Genomic DNA, 19,598 nt, shown 5'->3' with positions numbered 1-19,598 from the left:
CGATACCGGTTCAGTTGCTAAGGTTAGTAACTCGAAATAGGAGTTGCAAAATAAACAGAGACTAGTTAAGTGCAAGGTGATGATGTGTGTTGGAAGTGATTCCAAGGTTGATACAATCACCATCACACACTCCCTCTACCTTCAGGATTAGTGTTGAACCTAAATAAATGTTATTTGGTGTTTGCGTTGAGCATGAATATGACTAGATCATGTTTATTGCAACACGGTTATTCATCATAGTTAGAGAATAATTGTTGTCCTGTTTACATGAATAAAACCTTCTATGGTCACAAACCCAATGTGAATGGTTTGTTGAATCTCGATCGTAGTGATACACATATTCATAATATTGATGCCAAAAGATGCAAAGTTGATCATGATAGTGCAAGTGTGCGACATGCTTGTGGCACTGCCGTTTAGGTCATATTGGTGTAAAGCACATGCAGAAACTCCATACAGATGGATTTTTGGAATCACTTATTATGAATCATTTGATACTTGCGAACCATGCCTCATGGGCAAGATGACTAAAACTCTGTTCTCCGGAACAATGGAGCAAGCTAATGACTTATTGGAAATAATACATACCGATGTATGCGGTCCGATGAGTATTGAAGCACGCGGCCGGTATCGTTATTTTCTGACCTTCATAGATGATTTGGGTAGGTATTGGTATATCTACTTGACGAAACACAAGTCTGAAACATTTGAAAAGTTCAAAGAATTTCAGAGTGAAGTGGAGAATTATCGTAACAAGAAAATAAAGTTTCTACGATCTGATCGTGGAGGCGAATGTTTGAGTTACGAGTTTGGCCTTCATTTAAAACAATGTGGAATTGTTTCACAACTCACGCCACCTGGAACGCCATAGTGTAATGGTGTGTCCGAATGTCGTAATCGTACTTTATTGGATATGGTGCGTTCTATGATGTCTCTTACCGATTTACCACTGTCGTTTTGGGGTTATGGATTAGAGACGGCCGCATTCACGTTAAATAGGGCACCGTCTAAATCCGTTGAGACGACACTGTATGAACTATGTGTCATGGAATTGTCATGACAGATGTCCTAGTATGGGGACTTAGTCGCGAGGCCAACGCATCTATGTGATAGCTTGAGAGGGCTTGATCGGAATCGAGAGATGCAACACAAGACAAGGGTTTAGACATCTTTGGACCCCGGGAAACATCATCTAGTAACAAACCCTACATGTTGTTTGTGGCTAGGTCTCATTATCATCACGAGGGAGTCACCATATCTCCGGCTCTCGTAGTTGTGTGTATACTTAACGATTACTCAACCTCTCTCCTTGGGGTGCCCTATCCCTCCTTATATAAGTTGAAGGGGCGGGTTACATGTAGAGTCCAACTCGGATTAAGACTTAAAATATTCTGACTTCTCATCACGGGCTTCTCTCCATGGGCTTCTTAATGTCTTGGGCTTCTTAACATTTTGGGCTTATTAACCCCAGGTGACTCTGTTACAATCCGACTTAACATCTGGCGGCTTAAACATCTTAAACATCTGCCGGCTTAAACATCTGGCTTAAACATCTGCCGGCTTACACATCTTAAACATCTACCGGCTTAAACATCTTAAACATCTGGCTTAAACATCTACCTTAAACATGTGCCGGCTTACAATCTGCCGGGTCTCCAATGAAACACTAAGTCCCAGCCGGGTCATATCTCCGGCCGGGTCATACCGCGGGGTATATCCCCGACATTAGCCCCCAGTTTAATTTGGATTTATCCATGTTAAACTAATCATGTAAAAAAACACAAGAACAATTTTAACAGGTCATGCTCTGGGTTAAATATTCTTGTAAGCCGACATCTGAACATCCTTAAGTCCCCGTCATTTCGTTCTTCTAGGAGATCTCGGTCAATAAGCCAACTTCATAATCAATTTGTTGACGTTGGTTTCTCCTAGAGAAAAATTGTAAAGACTAATTCATTTGACTCAGCTCCCAATGCTTAAAAATATTAGTCTTTAAATACTCATCTGACCCTCAACCGGCTTAAAGATGAAAAAACTTGCCGGGTTATAAATAGATGATGCCGAGTCATAATTGTTGCCGACGCCGGGTTAAAACTGAGAATTTTGAAAATTTCTCTCCCTCATATCCATATTACCTGTAACCCCCAAGTCTTAAGCAGAACAAAGTGATGACTTAAGACTTGCTTCAACATAAATATTACCACTTTGAAGAAATCCATGTTGTCCATCTCAATCACTAGTCAGAACTGAGTATTCCACATATGTAGCCCCCAAGTGTCGGGTTGTCATGCTTGCAGCAACCTGGGACTTGAAATTGCTTTATGCTCATAAAAACTTCAACCGGTGTAGCCCCCAAGGGCCGGGTCATTATGCAATAATGAGCAGGGACTTTGTAGGTATGATCATGTAGACTTGAACAACAATGTGTAGCCCCCAAGGGTTGGCTCATTACGATGTGATGAGTCGGGTCTTCAATATGGTGAGCAAAAAATGACTTTGCATTAGCCCCCAAGTGCCATGGTGCATGCTGGCAGTGACATGGGACTTGCATATTTGACGTAATCATGATTTGAGTAATGTAGCCCCCAAGTGCGGGGTCGTAAGCTTGCAGCGACTCGGGACTATTCCTTTCTTGTAGAATAAATCATATCCATTGATAAAGTAGTAGCCATTGCGCTAAAGCGACTTTGAAAACCTCAATTATAATACTGGTTATCGATAACCATAATAAAAATCCAGTCATGTTGGCTATTGAAGATTTGAATAATATAACCCGGTATGAAAACCTCAATCATTAAATTTCATCATGAAAATCCAGGCAAGTTGGGCTATTATCATATACTGGTGATTTAAAGTCTGCCATCCTGGCGGGTTGTAGAAACCCAAAAGATGCTTCAAATATGAGCCAGAAGTAGGGCAGCTGGGCCCAATTTGTAAAAAAACCAGAAGTCAAAGAAGAAATCTTTGAATATAAATGAAAAATCAAAAGAAATTCGAGGCTTTTGTGGGCTGCCAAGCCAAAGTGTCTTATTCAATGAAACTAGCATGAGCCACTGGATTGTTCGTGCGTTCCGTGAGCCTGACTCACAGTGTGCCCAATCGACATTTGAACCCTAGATAAAGTATGGTCTTGCTCAAATACTTATCAGGAGTACGCGGGGCCAGAGTAACAACACACATCACGGGCCGATTTAGCCAAATTCCAAGGAAGGCGGCTTATGAAGCTTGGATTCATCCTGACTATCTGTAAACCGTGCTCTCGCATGACAAGACGCCATTTGAACCTTAATCGAGCTCAGATCTTGGTCGAATACGCCGTAAAGACTGATCGTTAAGAGTTCGGCGGGTCAATCAGGATGACCTGATGGAGTTGAAGCAGCTGGTGTACAAGTAGGATGACCCGGTCAGAGTTTGTTCTCTTTGGTCGAATACACCTATGTTTGAACAAACCTGGTCAAGAGGGTAGTAACGCTATGTTCTCTATGGTCGAATACGCCTATGTTTGAACAGGAAGCCCCCAAGTGACATGCTTACAAGTGTGGCATTGAGCCGATCAAGAGGGTACCGACAACTATGTTCTCTTTGGTGAATACACCTATGTTTGAACAGGAAGCCCCCAAGTGACCATATAAGCTTTGGCATTGCGCCGATCAAGAGGGTACCGACAGCTATGCTCGATGAGCAGGAAGCCCCCAAGTGACCATAATAAGATAAGCCGTAAGGCAGGATACTCGAAGATTCCGCCGAGTCATTGAAGGAAATATGCCCTAGAGGCAATAATAAAGTTATTATTTATTTCCTTATTTCATGATAAATGTTTATTATTCATGCTAGAATTGTATTAACCGGAAACATAATACATGTGTGAATACATAGACAAACAGAGTGTCACTAGTATGCCTCTACTTGACTAGCTCGTTAATCAAAGATGGTTGAGTTTCCTAGCCATGGACATGAGTTGTCATTTGATTAACGGGATCACATCATTAGGAGAATGATGTGATTGACTTGACCCATTCCGTTAGCTTAGCACTTGATCGTTTAGTTTGTTGCTATTGCTTTCTTCATGACTTATACATGTTCCTATGACTATGAGATTATGCAACTCCCGTTTACCGGAGGAACACTTTGTGTGCTACCAAACGTCACAATGTAACTGGGTGATTATAAAGGTGCTCTACAGGTGTTTCCGAAGGTACTTGTTGGGTTGGCGTATTTCGAGATTAGGATTTTTCACTCCGATTGTCGGAGAGGTATCTTTGGGCCCACTCGGTAATACACATCACTTAAGCCTTACAAGCATTGAAACTAATGAGTTAGTTGCGGGATAATGTGTTATGGAACGAGTAAAGAGACTTGCCAGTAACGAGATTGAACTAGGTATTGAGATACCGACGATCGAATCTCGGGCAAGTAACATACCGATGACAAAGGGAACAACGTATATTATTATGAGGTTTGACCAATAAAGATCTTCGTAGAATATGTGGGAGCCAATATGAGCATCCAGGTTCCAATATTGGTTATTGCCCAGAGACATGTCTCGGTCATGTCTACATAGTTCTCGAACCCATAGGGTCCGCACACTTAAAGTTTCGGTGACGATTTATATTATGAGTTATGTGATTTGATGTACCAAAGGTATTCCGGAGTCCCGGATGAGATCAGGGACATGACGAGGAGTCTCGAAATGGTCGAGACGTAAAGATCGATATATTGGACGACTATATTCGGACATCAGAAATGTTCCGAGTGATTTAGGTATTTTTCGGAGTACCAGGAGTTACAGGAATACGTGGAAGTAGTATTGGGCCTTAATGGGCTTTAGTGGGAAGTAGAGGCAGCAGCCAGGAGGTGGCGCGCGCCCCTCCCAAGCCCAGTCCGAATTGGACAAAGGGTTTGGGGCGCCCCCCTCCCCCTTCCTTCTCCACTCCCCTCCTTTCCCCCCTTCTCCTAGTTGGACTAGGAAAGGAGGAAACCTACTCCTACTAGGAGTAGGAATCCTACTCCCTTGGCGCGCCCCTCCTAGGGACGGCCTCCTCCTCCCTTGATCCTTTATATACGGGGGCAGGGGGCACCCCAAGACACACAAGTTGATCTGTTGATCTCTCCCAGCCGTGTGCGGTGCCCCTCTCCACCATAATCCACCTCGATCATATCGTAGCGGTGCTTAGGCGAAGCCTTGCATCGGTAGCATCATCATCACCGTCATCACGCCGCCGTGCTGACGGAACTCTCCCTTGAAGTTCTGCTGGATCGGAGTTCGTGGGACGTCATCGAGCTGAACGTGTGCTGAACTCGGAGGTGCCGTACGTTCGGTACTTGGATCGGTCGAATCGTGAAGACGTATGAGTACATCAACCGCGTTGTGCTAACATTTCTGCTTTCGGTCTACGAGGGTACGTGGACAACACTCTCCCCTCTCGTTGCTATGCATCACCATGATCCTGTGTGTGCGTAGGATTTTTTTTTGAAATTACTACATTCCCCAACAGTGGCATCCGAGCCTGGTTTTATGCGTTGATGTTTTATGCACGAGTAGAACACAAGTGAGTTGTGGGCGATACAAGTCATACTGCTTACTAGCATGTCATACTTTGGTTCGGCGGTATTGTTGGATGAAGCGGCCCGGACCGACATTACGCGTACGCTTACGCGAGACTGGTTCTACCGACGTGCTTTCCACACAGGTGGCTGGCGGGTGTCAGTTTCTCCAACTTTAGTTGAACCGAGTGTGGCTACACCCGGTCCTTGAGAAGGTTAAAACAACACCAACTTGACGAACTATCATTGTGGTTTTGATGCGTAGGTAAGAACGGTTCTTGCTCAGCCCGTAGCAGCCACGTAAAACTTGCAACAACAAAGTAGAGGAGGTCTAACTTGTTTTTGCAGGGCATGTTGTGATGTGATATGGTCAAGGCATGATGCTATATTTTATTGTATGAGATGATCATGTTTTGCAACCGAGTTATCGGCAACTGGCAGGAGCCATATGGTTGTCGCTTTATTGTATGCAATGCAATCGCCCTGTAATGCTTTACTTTATCACTAAGCGGCAGCGATAGTCGTAGAAGCATAAGTTGGCGAGACGACAACGATGCTATGATGGAAATCAAAGTGTCGCGCCGGTGACAATGGTGATCATGACGGTGCATCGGAGATGAAGATCACAAGCACAAGATGATGATGGCCATATCATATCACTTATATTGATTGCATGTGATGTTTATCTTTTATGCATCTTATCTTGCTTTGATTGACGGTAGCATTATAAGATGATCTCTCACTAAATTTCAAGATAAAAGTGTTCTCCCTGAGTATGCACTGTTGCCAAAGTTCGTCGTGCCCAGACACCACGTGATGATCGGGTGTGATAAGCTCTGCGTCCATCTACAACGGGTGCAAGCCAGTTTTGCACACGAAGAATACTCAGGTTAAACTTGACGAGCCTAGCAATGTAGATATGGCCTCGCAACACTAAGACCGAAAGGTCGAGCGTGAATCATATAATAGATATGATCAACATAGTGATGTTCACCATTGAAAACTACTCCATTTCACGTGATGATCGGTTATGGTTTAGTTGATTTGGATCACGTGATCACTTGGATGAGAGGGATGTCTATCTAAGTGGGAGTTCTTAAGTAGTATGATTAATTGAACTTTAATTTATCATGAAATTAGTCCTGGTAGTATTAGCATATCTATGTTGTAGATCAATGGCTCGCGTTTAGCTCCTCTGTTTTATTTTTGATATGTTCCTAGAGAAAACTAAGTTGAAAAATGTTAGTAGCAATGATGCAGATTGGATCCATGATCTGAGGATTATCCTCATTGCTGCATAGAAGAATTATGTCCTTGATGCACCGCTAGGTGACAGACCTATTGCAGGAGCAGATGCAGACGTCATGAATGTTTGGCTAGCTCAATATGATGACTACTTGATAGTTTAGTGCACCATGCTTAACAACTTAGAATCGGGAATTCAAAGACGTTTTGAACGTCATGGATCATATGAGATGTTCCAGGAGTTGAAGTTAATATTTCGAGCAAATACCCAAGTTGAGAGATATGAAGTCTCCAACAAGTTCTATAGCTAAAATATGGAGGAGAATATCTCAAGCAGTGAGCATGTGTTCAGATTGTCTGGGTACTACAATCGCTTGAATCAAGTGGGAGTTAATCTTCCAGATAAAATAGTGATTGACAGAATTCTCTAGTCACCATCACCAAGTTAGTAGAACTTCGTGATGAACTATAGTATGCAAGGGATGACGAAAACGATTCCCGAGCTTTTCATGATGATGAAATCGAGAAAGGTAGAAATCAAGAAAGAGCATCAAGTGTTGATGATTAACAAGACCACTAGTTTCAAGAAAAGGGCAAAGGGAAAGGAAGGGAACTTCAAGAAGAACGGCAAGCAAGTTGCTGCTCAAGTGAAGAAGCCCAAGTCTGGACCTGAGCCTGAGACTAAGTGCTTCTACTGCAAAGGGACTGGTCACTGGAAGCGGAACTGCCCCAAGTATTTGGCGGATAAGAAGGATGGCAAAGTGAACAATGCTATATTTGATATCATGTTATTGATGTGTACTTTACTAGTGTTTATAGCAATCCCTCGGTATTTGATACTGGTTCAGTTGCTAAGAGTAGTAACTCGAAACGGGAGTTGCAGAATAAATAGAGACTAGTTAAGGGTGAAGAGACGATGTGTGTTGGAAGTGGTTCCAAGATTGATATGATCATCATCGCACACTCCCTATACTTTCGGGATTAGTGTTAAACCTAAATAAATGTTATTTGGTGTTTGTGTTGAGCATGAATATGATTTGATCATGTTTATTGCAAAACGGTTATTCATTTAAGTTAGAGAATAATTGTTGTTCTGTTTACATGAATAAAACCTTCTATGGTCATACACCCAATGAAAATGGTTCGTTGGATCTCGATCATAGTGATACACATATTCATAATATGAAGCCAAAAGATGCAAAGTTAATAACGATAGTGCAACTTATTTGTGGCACTGCCATTTATGTCATATTGGTGTAAAGCGCATGAAGAAACTCCATGCTGATGGGCTTTTGGAATCACTTGATTATGAATCATTTTGATGCTTGCGAACCATGCCTCATGGGCAAGATGACTAAGACTCCGTTCTCTGGAACAATGGAGCGAGCAACTGACTTATTGGAAATAATACATACTGATGTATGCAGTCCGATGAGTGTTGAGGCTCGCGGCGGGTATCGTTATTTTTTGACCTTCACAGATGATTTGAGCAGATATGGGTATATCTACTTGATGAAACATAAGTCTGAAACATTTGAAAAGTTAAAAGAACTTCAGAGTGAAGTGGAAAATCATCGTGACAAGAAAATAAAGTTTCTACGATCTGATCACAGAGACAAATATTTGAGTTACAAGTTTGGTCTTCAATTAAAACAATGTGGAATAGTTTCACAAAATCGTGCCACCTGGAACACCACAGCATAATGGTGTGTCCGAATTTCATAACCATACTATTATTGGATATAGTGCAATCTATGATGTTTCTTATCGATTAACCACTATAGTTTTGGGGTTATGCATTAGAGACAGTTGCATTCACATTAAAAAGGGCACCATCTAAATCCATTGAGACGACACCGTATGAACTATGGTTTGGCAAGAAACCAAAGTTGTCATTTCTTAAAGTTTGGGGTTACGATGCTTATAAGAAACAAAAATTCATCCTGATAAGTTCAAACCCAAATCAGAGAAATGTGTCTTCATAGGATACCCAAAGGAGTCAGTTGGGTACACCTTCTATCACAAATCCGAATGCAAGACATTCGTTGCTGAGAATGGATCCTTTATAGAGAAGGAGTTTCTCTTGAAAGAAGTGAGTGGGAGGAAAGTAGAACTTGATGAGGTAACTGTACCTGCTCCCTTATTGGAAAGTAGATCATCACAGAAATCTGTTTCTGTAACTCCTACACCAATTAGTGAGGAAGCTAATGATGATGATCGTGTAACTTCAGATCAAGTTACTACCAAACCTCGTAGGTCAACCAGAGTGGGATCCGCACCAGAGTGGTACGGTAATCCTGTTCTGGAGGTCATGTTAATTGGCCATGACAAACCTACGAACTATGAGGAAGCGATGATGAGTCCAGATTCCGTGAAATGGCTTGAGGCCATGAAATCTGAGATTGGATCCATGTATGAGAACAAGGTATGGACTTTGATTGACTTGCCCGATGATCGGCGAGTCATTATGAATAAATGGATCTTCATGAGGAAGACGGACGCTGATAGTAGTGTTACTATCTACAAAGCTCGAATTGTCGCAAAGTGTTTTCGACAAGTTCAAGGTGTTGACTACGATTAGATTTTCTCACCCATATCGATGCTTAAAAGTCTGTCCGAATCACGTTAGCAGTTGCCGTATTTTATGAAATCTGGCAAATGGATGTCAAAACTGTATTCCTTCATGGATTTCTTAAAAAGAAGAGTTGTATATGATGCAACCAGAAGGTTTTGTCGACCCTAAAGGTGCTAACAAAGTGAGCAAGCTCCAACGATCCATCTATGGACTGATGCAAGCATCTCGGAGTTGGAATATATGCTTTGATAAAGTGATCAAAGTATATGGTTTTATACAGACTTGCGGTGAAGCCTGTATTTACAAGAAAGTGAGTGGGAGCACTACAACATTTCTGATAAGTATATGTGAATGACATATTGTTGATCGGAAAGAATGTAGAATTTTCTGGAAAGCATAAAGGAGTATTTGAAAGGAGTTTTTCAAAGAAAGACCTCGATGAAGCTGCTTACACATTGAGCATCAAGATCTATAGACATAGATCAAGACGCTTGATAAGTTATTTCAATGAGTACATACCTTGACAAGATTTTGAAGTAGTTCAAAATGGAACAATCAAAGAAGGAGTTCTTGCCTGTGTTGCAAGGTGTGAAGTTGAGTAAAGACTCAAAACCCAACCACAACAGAAAATAGAAAGAGAATGATAAGTCATTCCCCATGCCTCAGTCATAGGTTCTATAAAGTATGCTATGCTGTTTACCAGTCCTATTGTATACCTTAGCATCTTTCTGGCAAGAGAGTACAATAGTGATCTAGGAGTAGATCACTGGACAACGGTCAAAATTATCCTTAGAGGACTAAGGAAATATTTCTCGGTTATGGAGGTGATAAAAGAGTTCGTCCTAAAGAGTTACGTCGATGCAAGCTTTTTACATCTAGATGACTCTAGGTCTCAATCTGGATACATATTGAAAGTGGGAGCAATTAGCTAGAGTAGCTCTTTGTAGAGCATTGTAGACATAGAAATTTGCAAAATACATACGGATCTGAATGTTGCAGACCCATAGAATAAACTTCTATCACAAGCAAAACATGATCACTCTTTGGGTGTTAATCACATAGCGATGTGAACTAGATTATAGACTCTAGTAAACCCTTTGGGTATTAGTCACATGGAGATGTGAACTAATCACATAAAGATGTGAACTAGATTATTGACTCTAGTGCAAGTGAGAGCCTGAAGGAAATATGCCCTAGAGGCAATAATAAAGTTATTATTTATTTCCTTATTTCATGATAAATGTTTATTATTCATGCTAGAATTGTATTAACCGGAAACATAATACATGTGTGAATACATAGACAAACAGAGTGTCACTAGTATGCCTCTACTTGACTAGCTCGTTAATCGAAGATGGTTGAGTTTCCTAGCCATGGACATGAGTTGTCATTTGATTAACGGGATCATATCATTAGGAGAATGATGTGATTGACTTGACCCATTCCGTTAGCTTAGCACTTAATCGTTTAGTTTGTTGCTATTGCTTTTTTCATGACTTATACATGTTCCTATGACTATGAGATTATGCAACTCCCGTTTACCGGAGGAACACTTTGTGTGCTACCAAACGGCACAACGTGACTGGGTGATTATAAAGGTGCTCTATAGGTGTCTCCGAAGGTAGTTGTTGGGTTGGCGTATTTCGAGATTAGGATTTGTCACTCTAATTGTCGGAGAGGTATCTCTGGGCCCACTCGGTAATACACATCACTTAAGCCTTGCAAGCACTGCAACTAATGAGTTAGTTGCGGGATAATGTGTTACGGAATGAGTAAAGAGACTTGCCAGTAATGAGATTGAACTAGGTATTGAGATACCGATGATCGAATCTCGGGCACGTAACATACCGATGACAAAGGGAACAACGTATGTTGTTATGTGGTTTGACCGATAAAGATCTTCGTAGAATATGTGGGAGCCAATATGAGCATCCAGGTTCCGCTATTGGTTATTGACCAGAGACATGTCTCGGTCATGTCTACATAGTTCTCGAACCCGTAGGGTCCGCACGCTTAAAGTTTCGGTGATGATTTATATTATGAGTTATGTGATTTTATGTACCAAAGGTAGTTCAGAGTCCCGGATGAGATCGGGGACATGACGAGGAGTCTCGAAATGGTCGAGACGTAAAAATCGATATATTGGACGACTATACATCGAAAAGGTTCCGAGTGATTCGGGTATTTTTTGAAGTACCGGGGAGTTACGAGAATACATGGAAGTACTATTGGGCCTTAATGGGCCTTAGTGGGAAGGAGAGGCAGCAGCCAGGAGGTGGCGCGTGCCCCTCCCAAGCCCAATCCGAATTGGACAAAGGGTTTGGGGCGCGCCGCCCTCTCCCTTCCTTCTCCACTCCCCTCCTTTCCCCCCTGAGTTGGACTAGGAAAGGAGGAAACCTATTCCTATTAGGAGTAGGAATCCTACTCCCTTGGCGCGCCCCTCCTAGGGCCGGCCTCCTCCTCCCTTGCTCTTTTATATACGGGGGCAGGGGGCACCCCAAGACACACAAGTTGATCTGTTGATCTCTCCCAGCCGTGTGCGGTGCCCCCTCCACCATAATCCACCTCGATCATATCGTAGCGGTGCTTAGGCGAAACCCTGCGTCGATAGCATCATCATCACCGTCATCACGCCGTCGTGCTGACGGAACTCTCCCTTGAAGCTCTGCTGGATCGGAGTTCGTGGGACGTCATCGAGCTGAACGTGTGCTGAGCTCGGAGGTGCTGTGCGTTCGGTACTTGGATCGGTCGGAACATGAAGAGGTACGACTACATCAACCGCGTTGTGCTAACACTTCCGCTTTCGGTCTACGAGGGTACGTGGACAACACTCTCCCTCTCGTTGCTATGCATCACAATGATCCTGTGTGTGCGTAGGATTTTTTTTTAAAATTACTAGTTCCCCAACAGTCATGTCATTGTAGCCCCCGAGTCTTAAGACTACTCGAAGAGTTGGCTTGAGAATCTCCATGTTTGACCATGATATGACCAGTAGACTACTGGAATATGTTGAATCTCGGTGGGTTAAAATTGACCCTGTCCATTGACCCGTCTAATGTTGACAAGGTCATATCTTGATGGCCTCTTTTGTAATGATGAATTGTTCTGCATAAGAATTTGCACAAATGAGAGTAATTGTTCTTAAAGAAAATAAAAATGTATTAATAAAAACTGATTGGACAACTTTCACCTGATTTGTCTGGACGAAAAAAAAGAGTCATATATAGCATCCATAGATCACCTCCAGTAACTTTAACTGTGATTTAGCCACTCTCCCGAGGCCACGGCGGAGGCGGCGGCTTGAAGGGCGACCATAGCAGAACAAGAGCCGAGCGCTCAGAATAGACCCTCCAGGTCGTGTTGATGCACCTGAGTGTAGCCGACTCAATATTTCTTTTGTCTTGGCAGCCAAACCTTTGTCTCTACTTCTTTTTCCTCTGATACTTTTGTGCCTGAATCAGTGGGCAGCGCGAGCCAACGGGCAGGAAGGCCATGCACGCGCGCGGGGGAACCGGCTTAATGGGGGAGGAGGTGAAGCAGAGCGAAGCCAGGACGGCTCAAGGCCAGGGCCAGCCCGTGGTAGCTCGAGATGAAACCATCGTCTGTGGTTCATGGTTTGAACTCGGGCGGACCACGTCGGCTCAGTAGGCGCGGCGGTCATGGCAACCTGGAGTGGCGACCCAGACGGGCGCCGGCCGTGCAAGACCACGACCACAACAGAGGTGGGAACGACACCGGACCAGCAAGCAGGAGACCCGGGACGGCGCAGGACGACCGTAGTAGTGAGGACATGCCGGAGCAGGCGGCTCAAGGGCGCTGGGCCGACGACTCAACACCGACGCGGCAGCAGGGGCGGAACGGGTCCGGAGTAAGGACGTGGTGGGTTGGCCTGAGCGGTGCAGGAGCCAAACCCGGCGCTGCTGGTGGATGGGGTGTAGCTGCATGAGGGGTCGTTCCATGGATAGAGGAGGCAAGGGCGCGAGGGTGAGGTCCTGGACGTGTGGTAAAGCCGGCACAATGCCACGAGAGGCCGGAGGCGCGATGCGCGGCTCACAGCGAGGCTTTGCAGCGGTGGGTCGACATCGGGCAAGGCGGAGGCAGCTGCACGGGCACACAGGAGTGGGCGACTTGGAATCAGGTGCTGGTGGAGGCGAGCGGATGTTGCGGTGACCCGGGCGACCAGGCGGCTCAAGGACGAGGCAAGTGGGCCGACTCGCAGATGGTGGCGGGTTACGGCCCCAGCGGCTTCAGGTGATGGCGAAACCGCAGCCGCGGAGGGGTGCTGGCGGATCAATGGCTTGTGATCAGAGCAGCGCGCGTAAGACGACGGAGGCGAGCAACAACAGTTGATAGCAGTGGTCAGCCGGCGCGCGGGGTGCAGAGCCCGGCGGCAGACTGCAGGTGAGGGAAACCCGCGGCCGCGGCAGAGGGCCCGCCGCGCGAGGTGGCGACTTAAAGGGCCGTGGAAGTGGAGACGGCTGGCGATGTGACGGCTCGGACGCGATCGCCTGCGGAGGCGGCGGTTGGAGCGGCGGGCGGAGCCAGCTGGGCTAGGGTCTTGGTGGCGTGTCTTAAGGCGGAAGCGGATGGGGCTGACAGGCGCGTGAGAGGTGGCTCACAGCTGTAACGTCTCGTGGGCAGGAAGCACCGGAAGCAGGGGGTGACTCGGCCCGGCCGAAGAGCGCGTGGCCAGAAAGGGCGAGCGCAGGGCTGACGGCTCAATGACGACACATCGGGGCCAATGCACATCCATGGCAGCAGCAATTTAGGCAAACAACAATTTTCTCGCGAAGGTTGACTTGGAATCTTGAGTTGAGGTAGCCAGCAGCCTGAAACGTGGCCGCAATCTGTACTTTGAGATGCTGTATGACAGTGTTCTTCAGCTTGTTAATTGACATATTCAGAATCTTCAGAGCGGGCAGAAATCCAATCGTATCCCAGCAGCTCTGTGCGGTTCTCGGCGGAGGCAACGCTCGAGTGGCGGCTCAGAAACGGCACGGGCAATCTGGTCTGCATATGATTGGAGCAAGCGGTGGCTCTCAGCGATGGCCATGGTGGTTTAGCAGCAGAAGGGCTTCGGCGGCTCAGGCGCGGCCGGCTTGACGAGGCGATACAGCTGCTTGTTGTCGGTTGGCTCGATGGCTGACGCGAGTGCTGAAGTGGTTGGAGGTGAGGCACGACGGCGATTCATAAGAAGCAAAGTGCACCGGCGGCTCAGAGGAAAGCGGGGGCGCGGGGCGCGACCCGGCTGGGCGCAGCGATTTATGGCAAACACGGAGAGCAAGTCTTCCACAAAAGTGAGTCGACGGAGCCGGAGGCGGCTCTCCCGTGGAAGAGGCGGAGTGGCGGCTCAGAACGGAGCCTCAGTTGCGAGTCACCGGGCCAGCGGAGGTGTGGTCGAGGAAATGAGGCGACCGTGGCGATTTAGCGGGTCGAGCGGCCGGCTTGATGAGGAGGCCTCAAGGCCTGAAGCAGAACCAGGTGGGTCTCCGCAGCGGCTTGGATTCGGGAAGACCCAGAGGCGTGTCGCGGCTCATGGCGGCGGCTCAACAAGGGGAGGCCCTCCGGTGGCGGCTCAAAGCGGGAGGCGCGGCGCGGCAGTGACTCCAGCGGGCAGCGGAGTCTAGACCAGCCACGAGTTGTGGCCTCCGGTGACCCGACTCGAACTAGCAGCAATTGATAATTGATAACTAGCTAATTAGCTCGGTCTCCATCCAGACGGTTTGATGATTCTAATGGATTTGATGTGTGCGCTGCAGTGGCGTTGCTTTTGATTGTCCAACAGTCATCGCTATTTAACTTGCGAACAATAGTCAATAGGTATATAATTTCCTTTGAAGCAGTAAATGACAACTCGGCGGACCGGCTGGTGATTGGACGCATTGGAACTCCTGTCCGTCCCGGCGATGTGCGACAGTAGTAGCAGAAATTGATCTTCTCTCGGTTTCGACTTGCACAGGCGGCGGCTCATAGCGTAACCCTAAATTTCCTCTTCTTCATCAATCTCATGGATTGTGAAATTTTCATCTGGAAAATTGCAAGCTTCTCGATCCCTGGGAAGATCCCTCCAAGAACCCAACACCACCGTGCGCAGGCCCCACTATGGGCGCCAACTGTCATGGAATTGTCACGGCAGATGTCTAGTATGGGGACTAAGTCGTGAGGCCAACGCATGTATGTGATAACTTGAGAGGGGTTGATCGGAATCGAGAGACGCAACACAAGACAAGCGTTTAGACAACTTCGGGCCCCGGGAAACATCATCCGGTAACAACCCTACATGTTGTTTGTGGCTAGGTCTCATTATCATCACGAGGGAGTCGCCATATCTCTGGCTCTCCTAGTTGTGTCTATACTTGACGATTATTCAACCTCTCTCCTTGGGGTGCCCTGCCCCTCCTTATATAAGTTGAAGGGGCGGGTTACATGTAGAGTCCAACTCGGATTAAGACTTCAACTATTCCGACTTCTCATCACGGGCTTCTCTCCATGGGCTTCTTAACGTCTTGGGATTCTTAACATTTTGGGCTTATTAACCCCATACGACTCTGTTACAATCTGACTTAACATCTGGCGGCTTAAAAATCTTAAACATCTGCCGGCTTAAACATCTGGCTTAAACATCTGCCTTAAACATCTGCCGGCTTAAACATCTGGCTTAAACATCTGTCGGCTTACAATCTGCTGGGTCTCCAATGAAACACTAAGTCCTAGCCGGGTCATATCTCCGGCCGAGTCATACCGCGGGTTATATCCCTGACACTATGGTTTGGCAAGAAACCTGAGATGTCATTTCTTAAAGTTTGGGGTTGCGACACTTATGTCAAAAGGCTTCAGCCTAATAAGCTCGAACCCAAATCGGAGAAGTGTGTCTTCATAGGATACCCTAAAGAATCTATTGGGTACACCTTCTACCACAGATCCGAAGGCAAGATCTTTGTTGCTAAGAATGGATCCTTTCTAGAGAAGGAGTTTCTCGAAAAAAGTGAGTGGAAGGAAAGTAGAACTTAATGAGGTAATTTTACCTTCTCTCAAATTGGAAAGTAGCACATCAGAGAAATCTGGTCCCGTGATGCGTACACAAACTAGAGAGGAAGCTAATGATGATGATCATGAAACTTCGGATCAAGTTACTACTGGACCTCATAGGTTGAACAAAGCACATTCCGCACCAGAGTGGTACGGTAATCCTATCCTGGAAGTCATGTTATTAGACCATGGCGAACCTGCGAACTATGAAGAAGCTATGATGAGCCTAGATTCCGATAAATGGCTTGAGGTCATGAAATCTGAGATAGGATCCATGTATGAGAACAAAGTATGGACTTTGGTGGACTTGCCCGATGATCGGCAAGCCATAGAAAATAAATGGATCTTCAAGAAGAAGACTGGCGCTGATGGTGATGTTACTATCTACAAAGCTCGACTTGTCGCAAAAGGTTTTCGACAAGTTCAAGGAGTGGACTACGATGAGACTCTCTCACCCGTAGTGATCCTTAAGTCTATCCGAATCATGTTAGCAATTGCCCCATTTTATGATTATGAAATCTGGCAAATGGATGTCAAAACTGCATTCCTTAATGGATTTCTTAAAGAAGAGTTGTACATGATGCAACCAAAAGCTTTTGTCGATCCTAAAGGTGCTAACAAAGTTTGCAAGCTACAACAATCCATCTATCGACTAGCACAAGCATCTCGGAGTTGGAATATACGCTTTGTTGAGGTGATCAAAGCATATGGTTTTATACAGACTTACAGTGAAGCTTGTATTTACAAGAAAGTGAGTGGGAGCTCTGTAGCATTTCTAATATTATATGTAGATAATTGTTGATTGGAAATGATATAGAATTTCTGGATAGCATAAAAGGATACTTGAATAAGAATTTTTCAATGAAAAACCTCGGTGAAGCTACTTACATATTGGGCATCAAGATCTATAAGGATAGATCGAGACGCCTAATAGGACTTTCACAAAAACATACCTTGACAATGTTTTTGAAGAAGTTCAAAATGGGTAAGTCAAAGAAAGGGTTCTTGCCTGTGTTGCAAGTTGTGAAGTTCAGTAAGAGTCAAAGCCCAACCATGATAGAAGACAGATAGAGAATGAAAGTCATTCCCTATGCCTCAGTCATAGGTTCTATAAAGTATGCCATGTTGTGTACCAGACCTTCTATGTGCCTTGCCATGAGTTTGGCAAGGGGGTACAATAGTGATCCAGGTGTAGATCACTGGACAACGGTCAAAATTATCCTTAGTAACCTAAGAGAACTAAGGAAATATTTCTCGGTTATGGAGGTGATAAAGAGTTCGTCGTAAAGGGTTATGTCGGATTTTGGGTTCCAGCAAAACCCTCAAGGTTCGAACACTAGGGGCGCACAACGATCTTTCCTCCCCCCTCACGCTCTCGCAATGATCTAAGAACCTAGCTCACCGAACTCGAAGAACAAGGGACACAAGAGTTTATACTGGTTCGGGCCACCGATGTGGTGTAATATCCTACTCCAGTGTGGTGTGGTGGATTGCCTTGTAGGCTGAGGATGAACAAGTACAAGGGAAGAACAGCCTCCTGAGGGGAGTGTTCTTGAGCTTGGTGAGCTAGTGCGTATGAGGGTGGAATGGATCCGATCCCCTTCCTATGGTGATGGCTAGTCCTATTTATAGAGGCCCTGGTCCTATTCCCAAATATTAGGCGGGAAGGAATCCCACAACGGCCAATTTGAAGGGGGACAGCTAGTACAAGCTATCCTGACAAAACGTGGTCTTCGCCTGCCAAAGGCTCTGGTGGTGACGCCGTCATGGTCTCCACGATGACCTCCGTCCTGCTGGTCTTGGTCTTGTTCAACCGATATGGAAACCTTTGCCGGATGCCTCGGGACTCCTCGCCTGCGCCTGCTCCTTTAGCACCAAAGAGGCAATTGGTGCTCTGCGCCCGCTGGCGCCTGCCTGGCACCCGCCTGGCCTTGGTCGTCACGGCTCATGTCATGGGAACCTAACGAGGTGCCCCTCGCCTTGATCTCTCCGCTCCTCGCGAGCCAGCCTAGCAGGGCTGCCCCTGAGAAGGTCTTGTGTCATCCGCCTCGCGAGGGTCTTGAGTGTTTGCTGGTGAAGATGGGCTGTACCATGCCACTGGAGGAGCCACGCCATGGGCCGCAGGCAGGAAAGTCTGGGGACCCCTGTTCCCAGAACGCCGACAGTAGCCCCCGGGCCCAAGGCGCGCTCGGACTTGGCCTCGAGGCGAAGCCAATGGGCAAGTGCGGAGCACCGCGGGCCCTAATAGCCTTCGGCCTCGATTGATGTGTGGCGACTGACGGGACGTGGGCGTCTCCACTTCCCCATGCTGCCTCGGCAACTGCCCGACTTGATGAGTCCCTGGTGCATGCAGAAAAGCCATCATTACCTGCGATCGTGGGGGTCGTCGGTTGGCCTTCTCCCGCTATAAATGGGGAAGGGGACGGAGCCCTTGTCGCCCATCTCTTCCTCCGTCCCACTTGCTTCTTCTCCCTTGCTTCACTGCCTCGCTGCGTCATCCATGTCGCCGATACGGAGATTTTCTGCCACCGAGAAGGGAAAAGCCCCTCGTGAAGATCTTGGCCCTCTTCCGCCGAAGAAGGGGCTTGCCCGCCCTTGCGAAGTCATCGCAAGGCCGGAGGTGTGGAGGCCTTGGCACGAACGGCCTCCCCCTGGCTATCCGCTGCCCTTGTACGCCCGGGCAGCGGACTCCGGAGGAAGGGGCAAGGACCGACGCCACTTGCGCCACGGCCGCAGTGCCCGTGCAATGGTGGCGTGTGCCGCCGCCCCGCGAACCCATGCCGAGGGCTCCTCGCGTGAACTCGTGGTGTGGGCGGTGATGCCACCACATACGTGGATCTGGTTCCCTTCATTCTTCTCTGCCGAGGGGTCCCCTCGAGCTATGGCTGCAGCACGCTTAGTGCGATGCCCCGGCGACGGGGGCGGAGGTTGAGCTCGTCTCCCCGGGTAAGATCTTCATGACCCGCGGATGGGGTGAGGTCGCCCGGGTTTGCCGTGCGGAGGGCGCCCTCGCCATCCACTTCGAATACGATGGCGCCTCCACGATGTTCTTCATGGTCTTTGACGAGGAAGGCCGCCGCCTGGAGTGCTGCCCTGGAGGGGGTCATCGGGACGGCCAGCGGTAGGAGCCAGGCCTGCCGCTGGCCTAGCTATCAGTTCCTCCCGTAGCAGCGATGGCGCTTGGGAGTCCAGCGACTCTCCCGAG

This window comes from Triticum urartu, chromosome 3 (assembly GCF_003073215.2).
Source record: "Triticum urartu cultivar G1812 chromosome 3, Tu2.1, whole genome shotgun sequence".
NCBI classification, from domain to species: Eukaryota; Viridiplantae; Streptophyta; class Magnoliopsida; order Poales; family Poaceae; genus Triticum; species Triticum urartu.
The sequence above is the reverse complement of the archived record's forward strand: the minus strand, read 5'-3'. Positions refer to the sequence as shown.